A 14,689-nucleotide genomic window follows, 5' to 3' on the forward strand; every position below is an offset into this window, starting at 1 on the left:
AATCAGGATTTAACACATATAAGCCATCAGATAAACTATAGAAAGACTTGTAAAAAAAAAAAATCACCAAGAAAGCACTTTCAATTTCTCAGTCTCTCTCCCTCTGCTTCAAACAACCTTCTCTAATCATTATATATGTATCTTTTGAAACATTTCTACCTCTCATTAATCAATCATGGGGTCATTTCTCATGTACGTAGCATGTGAATCAAAAAGCTGAGTGGTTCCATTGACCAAAGAGACACAAGACGAAAAAAAATATATTTTTTTCTTGTCTGACTAGATTCTTATAGGCCATCCCTCACTCACCACTGTACCAGTTTATATGCCAGGAATTAATAACTGAACAGCTCTTTTCCTTCCCACCACACAGAATTAATAAACATGGTTTACTTTTGTTTGAGACACCAGGAGAGCAGGGGAACTATGTTTCCGTGTGAGAAGAACTAATGAGCAAGGTAGATTTTGTGTTTATTTTTCAATGCTGAATTCCATGGTAATTTCGGATCTCTCTTCGAGCAATGAATTTCATCTAGCCTTTTCTTGTGTTCCCTTGAAACGCCCATCTCTTGTGTACATGAAAAAGAGATGTGTGGCTCAAAAGCTTGTCCCTCACCACAAAAGTTGGTCCAATAAAAATATATTGCATTCTCCTCCTCCTCTCTTTAATATACGGGGACTGACATGGGTTCAACTACTCTGCATATCCCCTTCTTGCTGAGAGTTTCATGAGTCCAGTAAAATATGGCTGCTATGGAAGGGCATGGCTGGAAAACTAGAGCGTCTGCCCAGAAACAAAAGCCAATAGCACGGAAAGATTTGAACTGTAGGACAGTCACTGAAGTTAGACCACATTTAAAGGAAAGCCAATTCAGAGAAAAAAGCACAAGCACAACATCCCCAAAAGTGACCTGGGTTGCTAGACAGAAAGACTACTATGCTTTGTAACTCTCAGCGCTCTTTCGGGGCATGGCTTCACTCCTAGATAGGAGCGGCAGCAGTCGTGCCAGCTTATCCCGTGTGTGAGAATCTGTGACAAATTCTGTAACCAATGTACTTACCAAAAATCTCTTTGCCTGCCCCCAAAAGACTGTGGGCATTTTTGTTACCATGGCTATTTGGGCATCTAACAGAATTGAGCATAAAAGGACTCCAAGACTATTGACAACCACAAAGCAGATGCCATCAACAGTGGGATGTTTTAGAAAGAAGTGCTTTTAGGTGCTTCTCTTTTACAAATGGTAACATCTCATGCTTATCTTTCTTTAAACTGCTAGTCCTCCAATTACGGATATTGGGTAAGCACTGGGAGATCAACTGATCATGTTGTTATAGAACTGAACTAGGTCTTAAAAATGTCTTACTTCTGAGAGAGATTTCTGGGCATAAGCATGATACTAAACCCCAGTTACACTGATTTTTACAGTCAACTACAGATGGATTTTATACACACACACACACACCCCCCCCCCACACACACCCACCACGCGCGTGCATATTTGGACACTTTTTTTGGACATCAACAACATTCACAGACTTTTCAAACCAAGGGTGTATCTACACAGCAGGGCTTAACTCAAAATAAACTACGCAAATTGAGCTACGTCCATTGTGTAGCTTATTTCAAAATAGCTTATTTTGAAATTGGGAGCATCTACACAGCACTTATTTCGAAACAGAGCACTTTTTCTCCAACTTCCTTTACTCCTCAAACAATGAGGGTTACAGGAGTCAGAGTAAGACGTCCTCCAGCTTGACAGAATTTTGGCATTTCAAAATAATAATGCTGCATAGACGTACCACAGGAGTCTTAGTGCCACTTTTTTCTCTCAAGTTTCCCTGGAATCACTGATACGTTACTATGCAACTAGTTGCTTTTAGTCTGTCATTTATCACTATCAGACACTAGAAAGTTTCTCAGATCCTTTTAAAAATTATAGAATAATAATTCCCAAGCTGCCTTCTTAACAGTTTGTATTAATAGATTTTTAACTCCCAATCAAGTAGCAAGAATATTTCTCTCCCCATGACAGCAGAAGCTATGCTGAATTCTAACACTACACTTTTAACTAACTACTAAAGCAGTGGTTTTCAAACTATGGGTTGCGACCCAGTAGTGGGTCGCAGGATGTCAGGCACTGGGTCTCACTGCTGCAGGGTGGCCTGTCCTGGCACCCCAGACTGCACTATGCCTCAGAAGTGGCCAGCAACAGGTCTTATATGGGGGAAGGGAAGAGCGCACAAGGCTCCACGTACTGCCCCTGTCCAAACATTAAATCTGCACTCCAATTTGCTGGGAACCTACTGCTGGCTGCTTCTGGGATGCAGCATGGCTTGCCAGGAGAGGCAGGAAGCCTGGCATAGCACCCCCACTGCACTGCTGACTAGGAGTTGCTCAAGGTAAGTCCTTCCTGTCTCAGCCCTGACACCTCTCCAAAGCCAGAGCTTCCTCCTACACCCCGAAAGCCCACTCTCTAGTCAAAGTATGTTGGACTGCCAGCATCAACAATTTTCTTCAACTGGGTCATGAGAAAAAGAGTTTAGCACACTGCTTTTCAAAGTAGTGGTTCCCAGCTGCTATGGACCTCTGGCTTCCGGGCCACAGCGGCTCTGGGGGCCAGAGCTGGGATACACCACTCACCACGGCTGTGGGAGAGACTTGTCCTGCCCTGCCTCTCAGCCAACCAGCACCGGGAAGGGGCGGGAGTCTCCTCCTGGTCAAGGAAGAGTGCTTCCCTGCTCAGCGTGGGGGCCATGCGGTCTCCTCTTGCAGCACAGGAAAGCGCTCTTCTTTGGCCCGGAGGAGACGCTGCACTATGCAGCCCTCCCACAGCGCAGGGAAGCGCCCTTCTGCGGTCCAGAGTAGACCCCGCCCCTGCCTGGCACTGGCTGGCTGAGAGGCAGGTCAGAACACACCTCTCTCAGCAGCCACTGGGCAGCCACAAAAGAGCACTTTCCTGTGCTGCAGGAGGAGCCCGTATGGCCCCCACACTGAGCAGGGAAGCACTCTTTCTTGACCAGTGATAGAGTTGTTGCAACGCAGGCAGCAGCAGAGGGCTAGGTAAGTGGGGTAGGGCAGGCACTGAGGTCTCCAGGGACAGAGCTAGTGCTGGGGTGCTTTGGAAGCTGAGCTAGTAGTGGGGGGGGGCGCTTTGGGGGCAGGGCTGGCACTGGGGAGAGCCCTGGGGGGTGGTTAATATTGGGGGCTGGCACTGGGGCAGTTGGGTGCAGTGGGTCTCTGAAAACAGGAGGCTGGCACTAGGAGGTCTAGTTCATGGGGGACTGGCATTGTGGCATTTGGGATGGGGGCTGGCACCGGGGGGCTCTGAGGGCAGGAGGCTGGCACGCGGGGTTGAGGGGTGATTCTAGGGTCAATGGCTGGTACTGGGGGGTAGTGGAGATGTGGGGGGGCTCTAGGGGTTTAGGACTGGCACTGGGAACTCTGGGGGCCGGGATTTTGGTGGACCAGTAGTGATTTGCATATTCCTCATTTACATAATGAATATGCAAATAAAATGCCACTGGTCCGCCAAAAAAAATTGTGAATGAGTTTGCTCATCCCCATCATCAAAAAGGTTGGGCACCACTGTACTAAGGGACACACCAGACTGACCTAGCCAGCTTCAGAAGTTCATTTCAGAGGCAATGAATAATGGAACACAAAGTGGTGAATTTCAATAAATTATTTTTCCATACTCCTCACCCTTTATGTAAGAGTTTCTCTCTGCAACCTCTGACCCATAGCAACTACAATAGTCTACATTATGTATTTATGATACAAACAGAACAGCTGTTTTTAATTTCAGAACAGTCTGGGTAACTGGAAACACCTTTTACTGACTTTTTTATTTTAGAAGACACAAGAAAAAGTGAATTTTTCTGAAAGAAAAAAACTTCACCACACTGTTAAAAAACCTGCCTATAGTTATTAAATTATAATTCAGGATGAAATTGTTACAATGATCAAACCCAATTAAATCCTTAATGTCTGGGAATATGAAATGCAAACTTGATGCCCATGTATATAAAAAAAACTTAATTGTGGGGATTTCAACTATTCCTATATTGACTGGGTACATGTCATGTCAGGACATGATGCAGAGATGAAGTTTCTTAGCATCTTATGGACTGCTTCTTTGAGAAGCTAGTCTTTGAACCCATAAGGGAGGGAGCAATTCTAGATTTAGCCCTAAGTGGAGACCAGGATCTGGTCCAAGAACTGAATATAGCTGGATTGCTTGGTAACGAGACCATAATAGCATTAAAATTTAACATCTCTGTGGCAGAGAAAACTCCACAACAGCCCAACATGATAGCATTTAATTTCAGAAAGGGGAAAATACACATACATGAAGTTAATTAAACGAAAGTTAAAAGATACAGTGCCAAAAGTGAAATCACCTACAAGCTGCATAGAAACTTTGAAGACATCATAATAGAGGCTCAACTTAAATGTACCTCCCAAATTAAAAAACAGAGAACCAAAAAAGTGCCAACATGGCTAAATAAAATAAAAGAAGCAGTCAGAGGCAAAAAGAAATACTTTAAAAAGTGTAAGTAAATCATATTGAGGAGACTAGAAAGGAGCATAAACTCTGGCAAATGAAGTATACTAGTATAATTAAGAACAGCTAGACCAAGACTCAAAGTAATTTTTTTTTTGGCTAAGTACATCAAACAGGAAGACAGCTAAACAATTAATACTGGGCAAACTGGTTGGAACTACAGTAAAGAAGGCTACGTCTACATTGCACAGTTATTTCGGAATAAGCAATTCCAGTCACATGCATCTGACAAAGTAAGTCTTTGCCCACGAAAGCTTATGCTCCAACACTTCAGTTAATCTATAAGGTGCCACAGGACTCCTCGCCGCTATTCCAGAATAGTTATTCCAAAATAACTTATTTCAAAATAGCACGTCTACACCACAGGGAAGCCTCAAAAATAATCTAAGGCAGGCTTCCCTAACGTAGACGTGCTCTCTCAATTTAGAGTCCCAGGAAGAATAACTTAGAATGTCCCTGGTGAGGGGCTATTTCAAAATAGCAGAAATTAAGCATCTACACACACCTTATTTCGAAATATCTATTTCGGAATAGGCGTTATTCCTCGTAAAATGAGGTTTACAGAAGTCAAAATAAGACAGCCATTATTTCGAAATAATGGAATTGCTGTGTAGACACTTGCATAACGACAGTTATTCCAAAATAACTTTGCTGTGTAGACATACCCGAACAGAGTTGTCAGACCCATTGATGAACACGATTTGCTGGAGAAGAGTCAATATGTTTTTTGTAAACGGAAATCATACCTACAAATTTACTAAAATTCTTTGAGGGGGGCCGACAAGCATGTGGACAGAGGTGATCCAGTGATATAGTGTACTTTTAGAGAGCTTTTGACAAGGCCTCTCACCAAAGGCTCCTAAGTAAAGTGAGCTGTCATAGTATAAAAGGGAAGTCCTTTTATGTATTGGTAACTAGTTAAAAGATAGGAACAAAGGATGGAAATAAATTGTCAGTTCACAAAGTGGAGAGGAGTAAATAGTGATGGCCCTTGAAGATCTGTATCAGGACTAGTACTATTCAATATATTCATAAATAATCTGGAAAAAGGAGTAAAAAACTGCCTGAGGCTTCAAATGATACTGCCCAGAGGCTGGAACTATGCTTCCAAGACATATGCCATGGCCTACTCCTAGTCCAGTATTAGGAACTCATTGAGTTGATTGCTGCACCTTTTGGATGAGGCCCAGTTTGTTGAAGGTCACTGTTACAAACCCGTTTTGTGCCTTCACAATCTCTAGAATAGCCCTTAATCCAGCCGTGGCCAACCTGAGGGTCACGAGCCGTGCTGACCCGGGGCAGGGGAGCCATCCTTTGCAGTCCTTTTTTTTTTTTTGCTCAACAACTTTGCCCCGGGTGGATCCACTGCTATCATGGCTCTTTGCCCAGCCATCCCTGCCTTAAACAGTAATCTAGGCATGGAAATACCCAAACCTGTCACCTGCAAAGGAAAGCAGCCAGCACTGCCATATATTTGGTAACACTCAAGCCACCATTAAGGAGGCAAACAGGAAGGCAGCGATCTAGTAATTAATGTGGTTTACACAAACCTGAGGTGGTATGGAGTAATTACAATGAAAATAAGCATCATTTAATTTGATGACGGCATACCAATCCCATGGATCAGGGATGATGAAGTCCAAGGAGACTATCGGAAACTTGTTTCTTCATTAACTTGAAATCTCTTGTTGAGGTCTAGGATAGGCCTGAGTCTGCCCTTGGCTTTCAGTATTAGGAAATCCCAGAAATAAAAACCCTAATTGCTTAGCTCCTGAGGAACCTCTTCCACTGCCTTCAGTAACAGGAGTAAGTGTACCTTCTGTCTGAGGAACTGCTAATGAGAAGGGTCCCTGAAGAGGGCCAGTAAAATGGGATGGGAGGGCCAAGAATTGGAGGAAATATCCCCTTTCTATAGCATAGAGCACCCAATGGTCTGATGTAATATGGGCCCACAAAAGGTAGAAAGGGGACTGTCAGCACATGAATGTAAGGTGGGGGTAAATCCAGTATTCATGGTCATACACTGTTCTCAAGTACACCTTCAAGAGGTCTGTATATCTGGCCTGAAGGCGGCTTCAACTGGCCAGAGCCCTGATCTAAAGGAGGAACAGGTTTCTTTTTGAAATTTGTATTCCTCCCTTAGAAGCCTTTCTGCCTGTTACAATGCTGGAAAAACCATGGCAGGGATTGCGGCCTAAAATGTTTCCGAGTAGTACAAGTATGGGGGGGGGGGGGGGGGAGGAGAAACTTTTGGATGTCAGTCTTTTCAGAGAAAAGGTTAGCACCTTCAAAAGGTAAAAGCCCTTGAAGGGGAGGTCCTAGATGATCTGTTGGACCTCATGAGGAAGACCAGAGACCAACAGCCAGGAATTTCTCCTGAGGACCAACATCCCTGTCACCACGGTGCAGGAGACCACGTATGCCCTAAGTTTGCCTTCAGAGATGCAAAGAAAATCAAGTTTGTCCTCTTAAACTAGCATAGAAAACTCTGCACAGGAATCTTAAAGAAGGAGCTCTGCAAATCCGGCCATCATTCTGCAGGCGTGTGTAAAGAAACATCTATGTTTTCTGCAAACAATTTTTGTGCCTCAAAAGGTAAGTCTTCTACCATCACCTGGACTTCCCTGGGGAAGCCAGAATGAAGGAGCCATGAAGCTCTTTGCAGGACTATGGATGGAAAAAATGGAGCAAGCTGCCATGTCAGCAGAATTCATTAGCACCTTCATGAGAACTAGCACCTGCATGAGTGTCCACGAAGATAAGTGTTCTCCAACAGGTTTGTGTGTGTTGCCTTTTCAGATATCTGATTTGTGTCCATTAATTCTTTCCCGTAGAGACTGTCCAGTTTGGCCAAAAACCTGTTGGAGAACACTTATCTTCCTGGACGCTCATTAATGGATCTCCAATCAACCAACCAACCAAGGCGCTAATGGTTCTTGATGTCTAAATAGAATCTGATGTTGGTCATCTTCCTTTCCAAGTGCAAGCTAATGGTTCTTATCACCCTCTTGTAATTATTTAGTTTTTAAGGTGCTACTAGACTATTTGTTGTTTTTTAAACTTTTTCCTGTTACAGACTACCTCAGCTACCCCTCTGAAGTTTTTATATAAAACATAGTTGTCATGTTGTCGGTAAATATATGAACAGTGATTGGCGATGGTGAAAAAATGATTGCATGCATTCCCCACAGCCCCGAGTTTAAGAGGCTAATGTGTAGTGAGGACGCATGTGGTAACCATCTACCTTGAACTGTGTGTTGAAGCCAATAAGGGAGGTGTCAGTGGTGATCTGCAGGGATGGTTGAGGCTGGTGGAAGGGCACTCCTGTTAGAAGGTTGGTGGGAATTGTCCACCATGTAAGCAAGTCTGTATTGTGTAAGGGGTGAAGCTTAGGTTTGTAAACTGCAATCATACCGCCTTTGCTGGACACGGTTGTAGTAGCGGTTTCTATTTTTGTTGTATGGGGTATAGTGCCATCAACGATATGGGTGGGTATACAGCAAAGCATTCAAAGGGTAGTGCAGGAGTCCTTGCTACTGTATAGGACTTCATCCGTAGTAGCCACCAAAAGCTTGAGCTTATCAAAGAGGAGGTCTTCTACCCTGGACTGGAGTTCTTTGGGTACTCCAGTTGATAAGAGCCAAGAAGCTCTTCTCATTACCACGGCTGTGGCATTTGCCATGGCAGCCATGTCGGCTACATCTGTAGAGGAAAGGAGTGCTGAATGAGCAGTAGTGTGACCTTTGTGTATGATTGATTTGAGTATGGGTCTTTCGAATTCTGGTAGGCGTTCCATCAACTCAGCCAGTTGGAAACAGTTATCGAAGTTGTGGTTTGCCAGCAAAGCTGTGTAGTTGGCAATTCTTAATTGAAGAGTAGCTGAGGAAAAGGAAGTTACTCCCCTCGTGCAGTAACGAGTGTTCTTCGAGATGTGTGTCCCCGGGGGTGCTCCACTCTAGGTGAAGGGTCGCCCTGAGCCACAGATCAGAGCTTTGTACAGCAGTTTCCCCCGTTGAGCCACGCATGCCCAAGAGGCGTCTCGAGCCCTTCCCGCCTCCTGAAGCACGTGGCTCAACCCCCTCCCTTTCAGTTCCTCGTCTCCGCCAGAGTAATTTTGACTCCGAGCAGAGGGGAGGGAGGGAGGGAGGGTTGTGGCGCACCCACGGGGGACACACATCTTGAAGAACACTCGTTACTGCACGAGGTGAGTAACTCCCTTTTCTTCTTTGAGTAGTGTCCCCGTGGGTGCTCCAGTCTAGGGGACTACAAAGCAGTATTCAATATATGGCTGGAGGTAGCCGGAGTCAGTGTTTGGCAGTGGTGGAGAGCACTGCTGTGGCAACTGCTGAATCATTCTTGAGTTGTGGAAGGTTAGCGTAATGTTTAGCAAAGGTATGGTCTGAAGACCATGTTGCTGCCTGGTAAATGTCTCTTAAGGGGACGTTGCCCAGAAAGGCTGTAGAAACAGCCGTGGCTCGAGTGGAATGCGCTCGTGGTGGGAGCTGTAGCGGTGTATTGCCCAGAGAGTGGCACTTAATTATGCATGTTGGTATCCACTTTGAGATTCGTTGCGATGATATTGGTGTCCCTTTGGATCATTCAGCAATGGAGATAAAAAGTCTTTCAGATTTACGAAATGGTTTTGTTCTTTCTAGGAAGAAGGCCAGAGTGTGCAGGCTGGCGTCTGTCTGTGAAGAATGCGGTTTTGGGAAAAAGGAAGGTAATACGATCGGTTCATTGAGATGGAATTCTGTACAGACCTTCGGCAAAAACGTGGGGTGGGGGTCTAAGTATGACCCTATCCTTCGTGAAAACTGTGTAAGGAGATTCTGACATTAATGCTCTGAGTTTGTTCACCCTCCTAACGGAGGTAATGGCTAAGAGGAAACAGACTTTCATAAAAAGGAAAGGAAGTGGTACTGTTGCCAATGGCTCAAAAGGAAGTCTGGTGAGGTAGTCCAAAACAAGATTTAGGTCCCACAAAGGGGATGGAGCTTTATATGGTGCGTACACATTCTGGAGTCCCTTGAGGAATCTCTTCGTAATAGGATGGTTAAAAATGGAGAAGCCGTCCACTGAGGTATGAAATGCTGCTATTGCAGAGAGGTGTACTCTTAGAGAGGAGATTGACAATCCTGATGCTTTAAGGTCCAGAATGTAGTCTAGGATGGTATTTATTGGGGAGGCACAGGGCTCCACTTTGGCTCGCTGACACCAGTGACAGAATCGTGTTCATTTCTGTTGGTAAGTTTTCCAAGTAGACTGCCTCCTGCTATGGAGGAGGATGTCTTTTACTCACTGGGAGCAGCGATCTTCTATCTCTGAGAACCAGAGAGAAGCCATGCCTGAAGATGCAGGGTACTGAGTTGTGGATGCAGTATCCTGCCGTCGTCCTGAGATAGTAGGTCTATCCGGTATGGTAGTGGGTAGAGAGGCTGAACCACTAGCCTGTGAAGGTATGGGTACCAAGTTTGGCGAGACCATGATGGCGCAATCAGGATGACTAGAGCTTTGTGTCTCAGGATCTTAAGCAGAACTCTTGGGATGAGCGGTATGGGGGGAAAGGCATACTGTGGGGGGGGGGGGGGGCTGTCCATTTAATTAGGAAGGCATCCCCCAGAGAGTGTTTGCCAAGTCCTGCACGTGAGCAGAATTGGGGACATTTGGTGTTCTGGGTAGAAGCAAAGAGGTCTATAGATGGCCATCCCCATTGGTGGAAAATTGAGTTTGTGACCTCCGTATGTAACTTCCATTCGTGGTCTGAGGTGAAGTTTCAACTGAGGGAGTCCACTTTGGTGTTGTTCACTCTGGACAGATAGGATGCTATAAGGGTGACTTGGTTGTGGATGCATGAGTTCCACAGGTAAATAGCCTCCGCGCATAAAGAGCGGGAGCGGGCTCCGCCCATCTGTTTATGTAGAACATTGTGCAGATGTTGTCCATTAGGATGCGGATTGTATGACTGGTGATGTCAGAGACAAAGTGTGCACAGGCATTCCTTACTGCCCTCAATTCGAGGAGATTGATATGTAAGAGTGTCTCGTTTGGGGACCACCTGCCTTGAACTTTGTGACCATCCATATGTGCCCCCCAGCCAAGCAGGGAAGCATCTGTGGTGATTTGGATAGTGGCTTTGATTTGTTGGAATGGAACCCCTGCCAGAAGATTGTTTGGCACTGTCCACCATCGATGCAAGCACATTTGGTGGGATAGTAACTGTTTTGTTTCGAGGGAGTCGTGATGGGATATAAACAGTTGCAACCCAGAGCTGAAAGCATCGAAAGTGCAGGCGAGCATAGTGAACTACGTAGGTGGTGGAAGCCATGTGTCCCATTAGTCGGAGGCATGTAAGTACTGTGGTGGTAGGAATTGTGAGCATCCCGCTTATCATTTCCTGTATAGTTGCAAAACGTTGCTGAGGCAGGTATGCTCGGGCTGTAACCAAGTCCAGGTGTGCGTCAATGAACTCTATATCTTGAACCAGGTGCAAAGTTAATTTGTCTTGGTTGATTAGAAGGCCTAGACAACTGAGGAGGGCCGTGGTCATATGTATCAGAGGTGGTTTCGGTGTACGAGGATCCCTTTAGAAGGCAGTCGTCTAGATAGGGAAATATGATGACATTCTGCCATCTGAGATACGCAGCTACGACCGCCAATACCTTCGAAAATACCCTCGGAGCTGATGAGAGACCGAAAGGAAGAACCTTGTACTGGAAGTGGTCTGGTCCAAGTGCAAAGCATAGGTAGCGTCTGTGGGAGGGGTGGATGGTTATATGGAAATAGGCATCTTGGAGGTCGAGGGCTGCAAACCAGTCCCCTTGATCTAGCGCAGGAATGATTGTGGAGAGAGAGTGACCATCTTGAAATGCTGTTTCTTGAGAAACTTGTTCAGTTTGCAGAGGTCCAATATAGGTCTCCAACCCCCTGTTTGTTTCTCGGTTAAGAAATAGTTTGAGTAAAACCCTCTCCTGTGGAACTCTCAGGGTACCCTTTCTATAGCTCCGATGACTAGGAGTCAATCGATCTCTTGTTTTAGAAGGGTTTCGTGAGAGTGGTCCCTGAAGAGGGACGGGATGCGGGAAGGGTAGGGAGGAGAGAGGTAAATGGGATGGTATAGCCCACTCGAATTATCTCTAGAACCCAGCGGTCCAATGTTATGGATTTCCATTGAGGAAGGAATGGCCACAAACAGTGGGTGAATAGATGGCCATGTTGAACTCGTGGTAGATCGTAAGAGAGGTGTTGCAGGCCCTCGACCAAATCTTCAAATTTGTTGCTTAGATGGTTGGGTAGTTGGTGGGTGGGCCTGGTTGGGACGCCTTCTGGGACCTCGTTGTCTTGGTCTGGTGTCCTCATAGGGCCTCTGTGGTCAATTGTATTGCCCATTTTGGTATCGGTTGTATGAGTTATATGGGGTGTATCGTCTGTGTTTATAGGGCGGCGTGTACTGCCCAACGTGCGAAGTGTGGACTTAGAATTTTTGCTGTTATGGAGCATTTTGTCCATAGTAGCTGCAAATAGCTTTTGCTTGTCAAATGCCAAGTCTTCCACTTTCGGCTGGAGTTTGCGGGGAACTCCAGACGACTGGAGCCAAGAAGCTCTACACATCACCACCGCTGTAGCTGTAACTCGGGCTGCGGTGTCAGCAACATCCATTGCATTTTGGAGAGCGGTGCAGGCGATCATATAGCCCTCATGAACTATTATTTTCAAGATGGATCTTTTGGACTCAGGGAGATGTGGCATCAATTCTCCCAGTTTCGAGTAATTGTCAAAGTCATGATTTGCTAAGAGAGCGGAGTAATTTGATATTCTGAGTTGTAGAGTGGAAGAGGAGTATACTTTCTTGCCAAAGGAGTCCAACTTTTTGTGGTCTTTGTCTGCGTTGCCCATCCTGTATTGTGGGAGCTTTGCACGTTGTTGTGCTGAGTCTACGACTAATGAATTAGGTTGTGAGTGTGTGAAGAGAAAGTACTTTCTATCGATTTTCTTATTAGTTGATTGAACGGATGCGGGTGTTTTCCACAGGTCTTCCGAGATCTCCATTATTGCCTCGTCTATGGGCAGGGCAATCTTGCTATGTAGTGTAGGATGGAGATTTTTTAGCAATTGGTATTGTTTCTTCTGAACCTCTTGCAGGGAGACAGTCTGGCTTGTCGCTACTCTCTTGAATAGTTCCTGGAACTGTTTTAGATCGTCAATTGCTCCAGAGTCTGATGGTACTACGGCATCATCTGGTTGTGCATCGAGGGCATCAGAGTGTGTGACATTTATTGAATGAATGTCTGATTCACTGTCTGAGATTCGTTCCGCCTCTTCCTCCGAAAGACTTGCTGGAGGTAGGGGCTGTGGCCGAGGTAAGCTTCTCCAGGATGGAGTGGAGCAAGCTGGGGAGCGGTATCCGTATGGCTCCCAGTGTTCCCAGGGTCCCCATTGTGGTGGATAAGGTGGGGGTAAGGCCAGTATGGGTGCCATGGGCTTTGTTGTGGTGGAGCCCTGTAATGATGGGAATGAGACTTCCTAAGTGATGCATGTTGCGAGGAATAGTCCCTGTGATGGTTGTCCTCAGGAAGAGGAGTGTCTTGAAAGGATAAAGGTGACATAGACCTGGGAGGGAATTGCCTTGATGGAGACCTCCCAGGGGAGTAAGATGTAGAAGGCAGGCACGGATAGTGATGCCTGCTGTGTGAGTCAGTTTCCTGCTGGGGCTGATCCCTAGCAGCCTCATCTGGCTGCTTGTCTGGGTGTGCTGGCAGTGTCAGTGCAGCATCATGCTGCTTAGCTGTAGCCGGTGCCGGCCGCTTAGCAGACTGGACCTCGTTTTGCTATGGTGCCGTGGCTTTAATCGGCGCCACAGCTTTAAGCTGTGTCGGGGCTTTCGGTGCCGCCGAGGTTTAAAGCGGTGCCACGGTTTGAATCAACGCCGGCTTTTCTTGCTGTGCCGGCTGCCTGGAGCGCTCCCGGGGCCGCTCAGCTGTAGCACGCCCTGATGCCGGGGCGGAGTGAGAGGATCGCTCCGAAGCCTTCGTGGCAGGGGTCTGCCCACTTTGGTGTGCCTCTCCTCTATGTTTTGGAGAGGAAGAGGCTGGAAAGGAGTGGGATGGTGAGGGTATGCCTCTCGGCTCACTCCTGGAGGGTGGGTGGGCCTCTTGTCATGCTGTCGCCTGTTCCCCAGCGGGCTGTAAAGCCTTTTCAAATAAAATCACTCTCAGGCGGAGCTCTCGGTCCTTTCTGGCTCTCGCCGTGAGTGAATTGCAATGAGTGCAGCTGTGGGGAGAGTGAGTTTCCCACAAACAGCAAATGCACTTTGAATGGCCACGTGAAGCCGGCATAGGAACCCGGCATTGATCGCATATTTAAAGCCTGAGGAGCCAGACATGGCCCGTTCTCTCCTCCTTGAGCTTGTTCTATTTATTTATTTAGCTGTTATTGTCGTCTGTCTCCATGTGTTTTTTTTTTTTTTTTTTTTTTTTTAAATCTCTTCTTTCCTTCCTTCCTGTGTTGAACAGCTGGGAGAACGCCGGTTCATCAGAGTCCTGGTTTAAAGCGGGTTCAAGCTCCCGAGGGGGGATTTTGTTAAGTGTATTCTTCCTATTACTAGTTTTTTAGAAAGAAACAAGGAAAAGCTAACTTGGAATATAACAGGGGAAACAACTATGCCTAAACTAGCTAGAGGGAGAATAGTCAGAGAGTCTGACAGGAAGCTCCTGTTTGCTCCGTCCGCTGACAAGGGCAGTTAAAGAGGAACTGAAAGGGAGGGGGTTGAGCTGTGCGCTTCAGGAGGCAGGAAGGGCTCGAGACGCCTCCTGGGCACGCGCAGCTCAATGGGGAAAACTGCTGTACAAAGCTCCGATCTGCAGCTCAGGGCGACCCTTCACCTAGAGTGGAGCACCCACGGGGACACTACTCGAAGAATAGACCTTTTTCCCCCAAATAGGTCTAGCTTCTTGTGTTCTTTGTTTGGATGCTGATCTGGCCTGAGAGGCCTTTGCACGTTGGTTAGCAGCATCCACGACGAGAGAACTTGCTTTTGGATGCAAAAAAAGGAAGTCTAAATCTTTTGCTGGTACAAAGAACTTCCCTTCAGATCTCTTGCACTTCGGCTGAATTGAAGCATGGGTTCA

General features: G+C 46.3%; 1 protein-coding gene across 7 annotated transcripts in view; it reads right to left on the bottom strand.

Annotated features, from left to right (window-relative positions):
* Nucleotides 1-14,689, bottom strand: part of RALGPS2 (Ral GEF with PH domain and SH3 binding motif 2) — a 214,042-nt gene that overhangs the window by 168,559 nt on the left and 30,794 nt on the right. The window lies entirely within an intron of this gene.

The sequence above is a fragment of the Pelodiscus sinensis genome, chromosome 9, assembly GCF_052426305.1.
Source record: "Pelodiscus sinensis isolate ZL-2025 chromosome 9, ASM5242630v1, whole genome shotgun sequence".
NCBI classification, from domain to species: Eukaryota; Metazoa; Chordata; order Testudines; family Trionychidae; genus Pelodiscus; species Pelodiscus sinensis.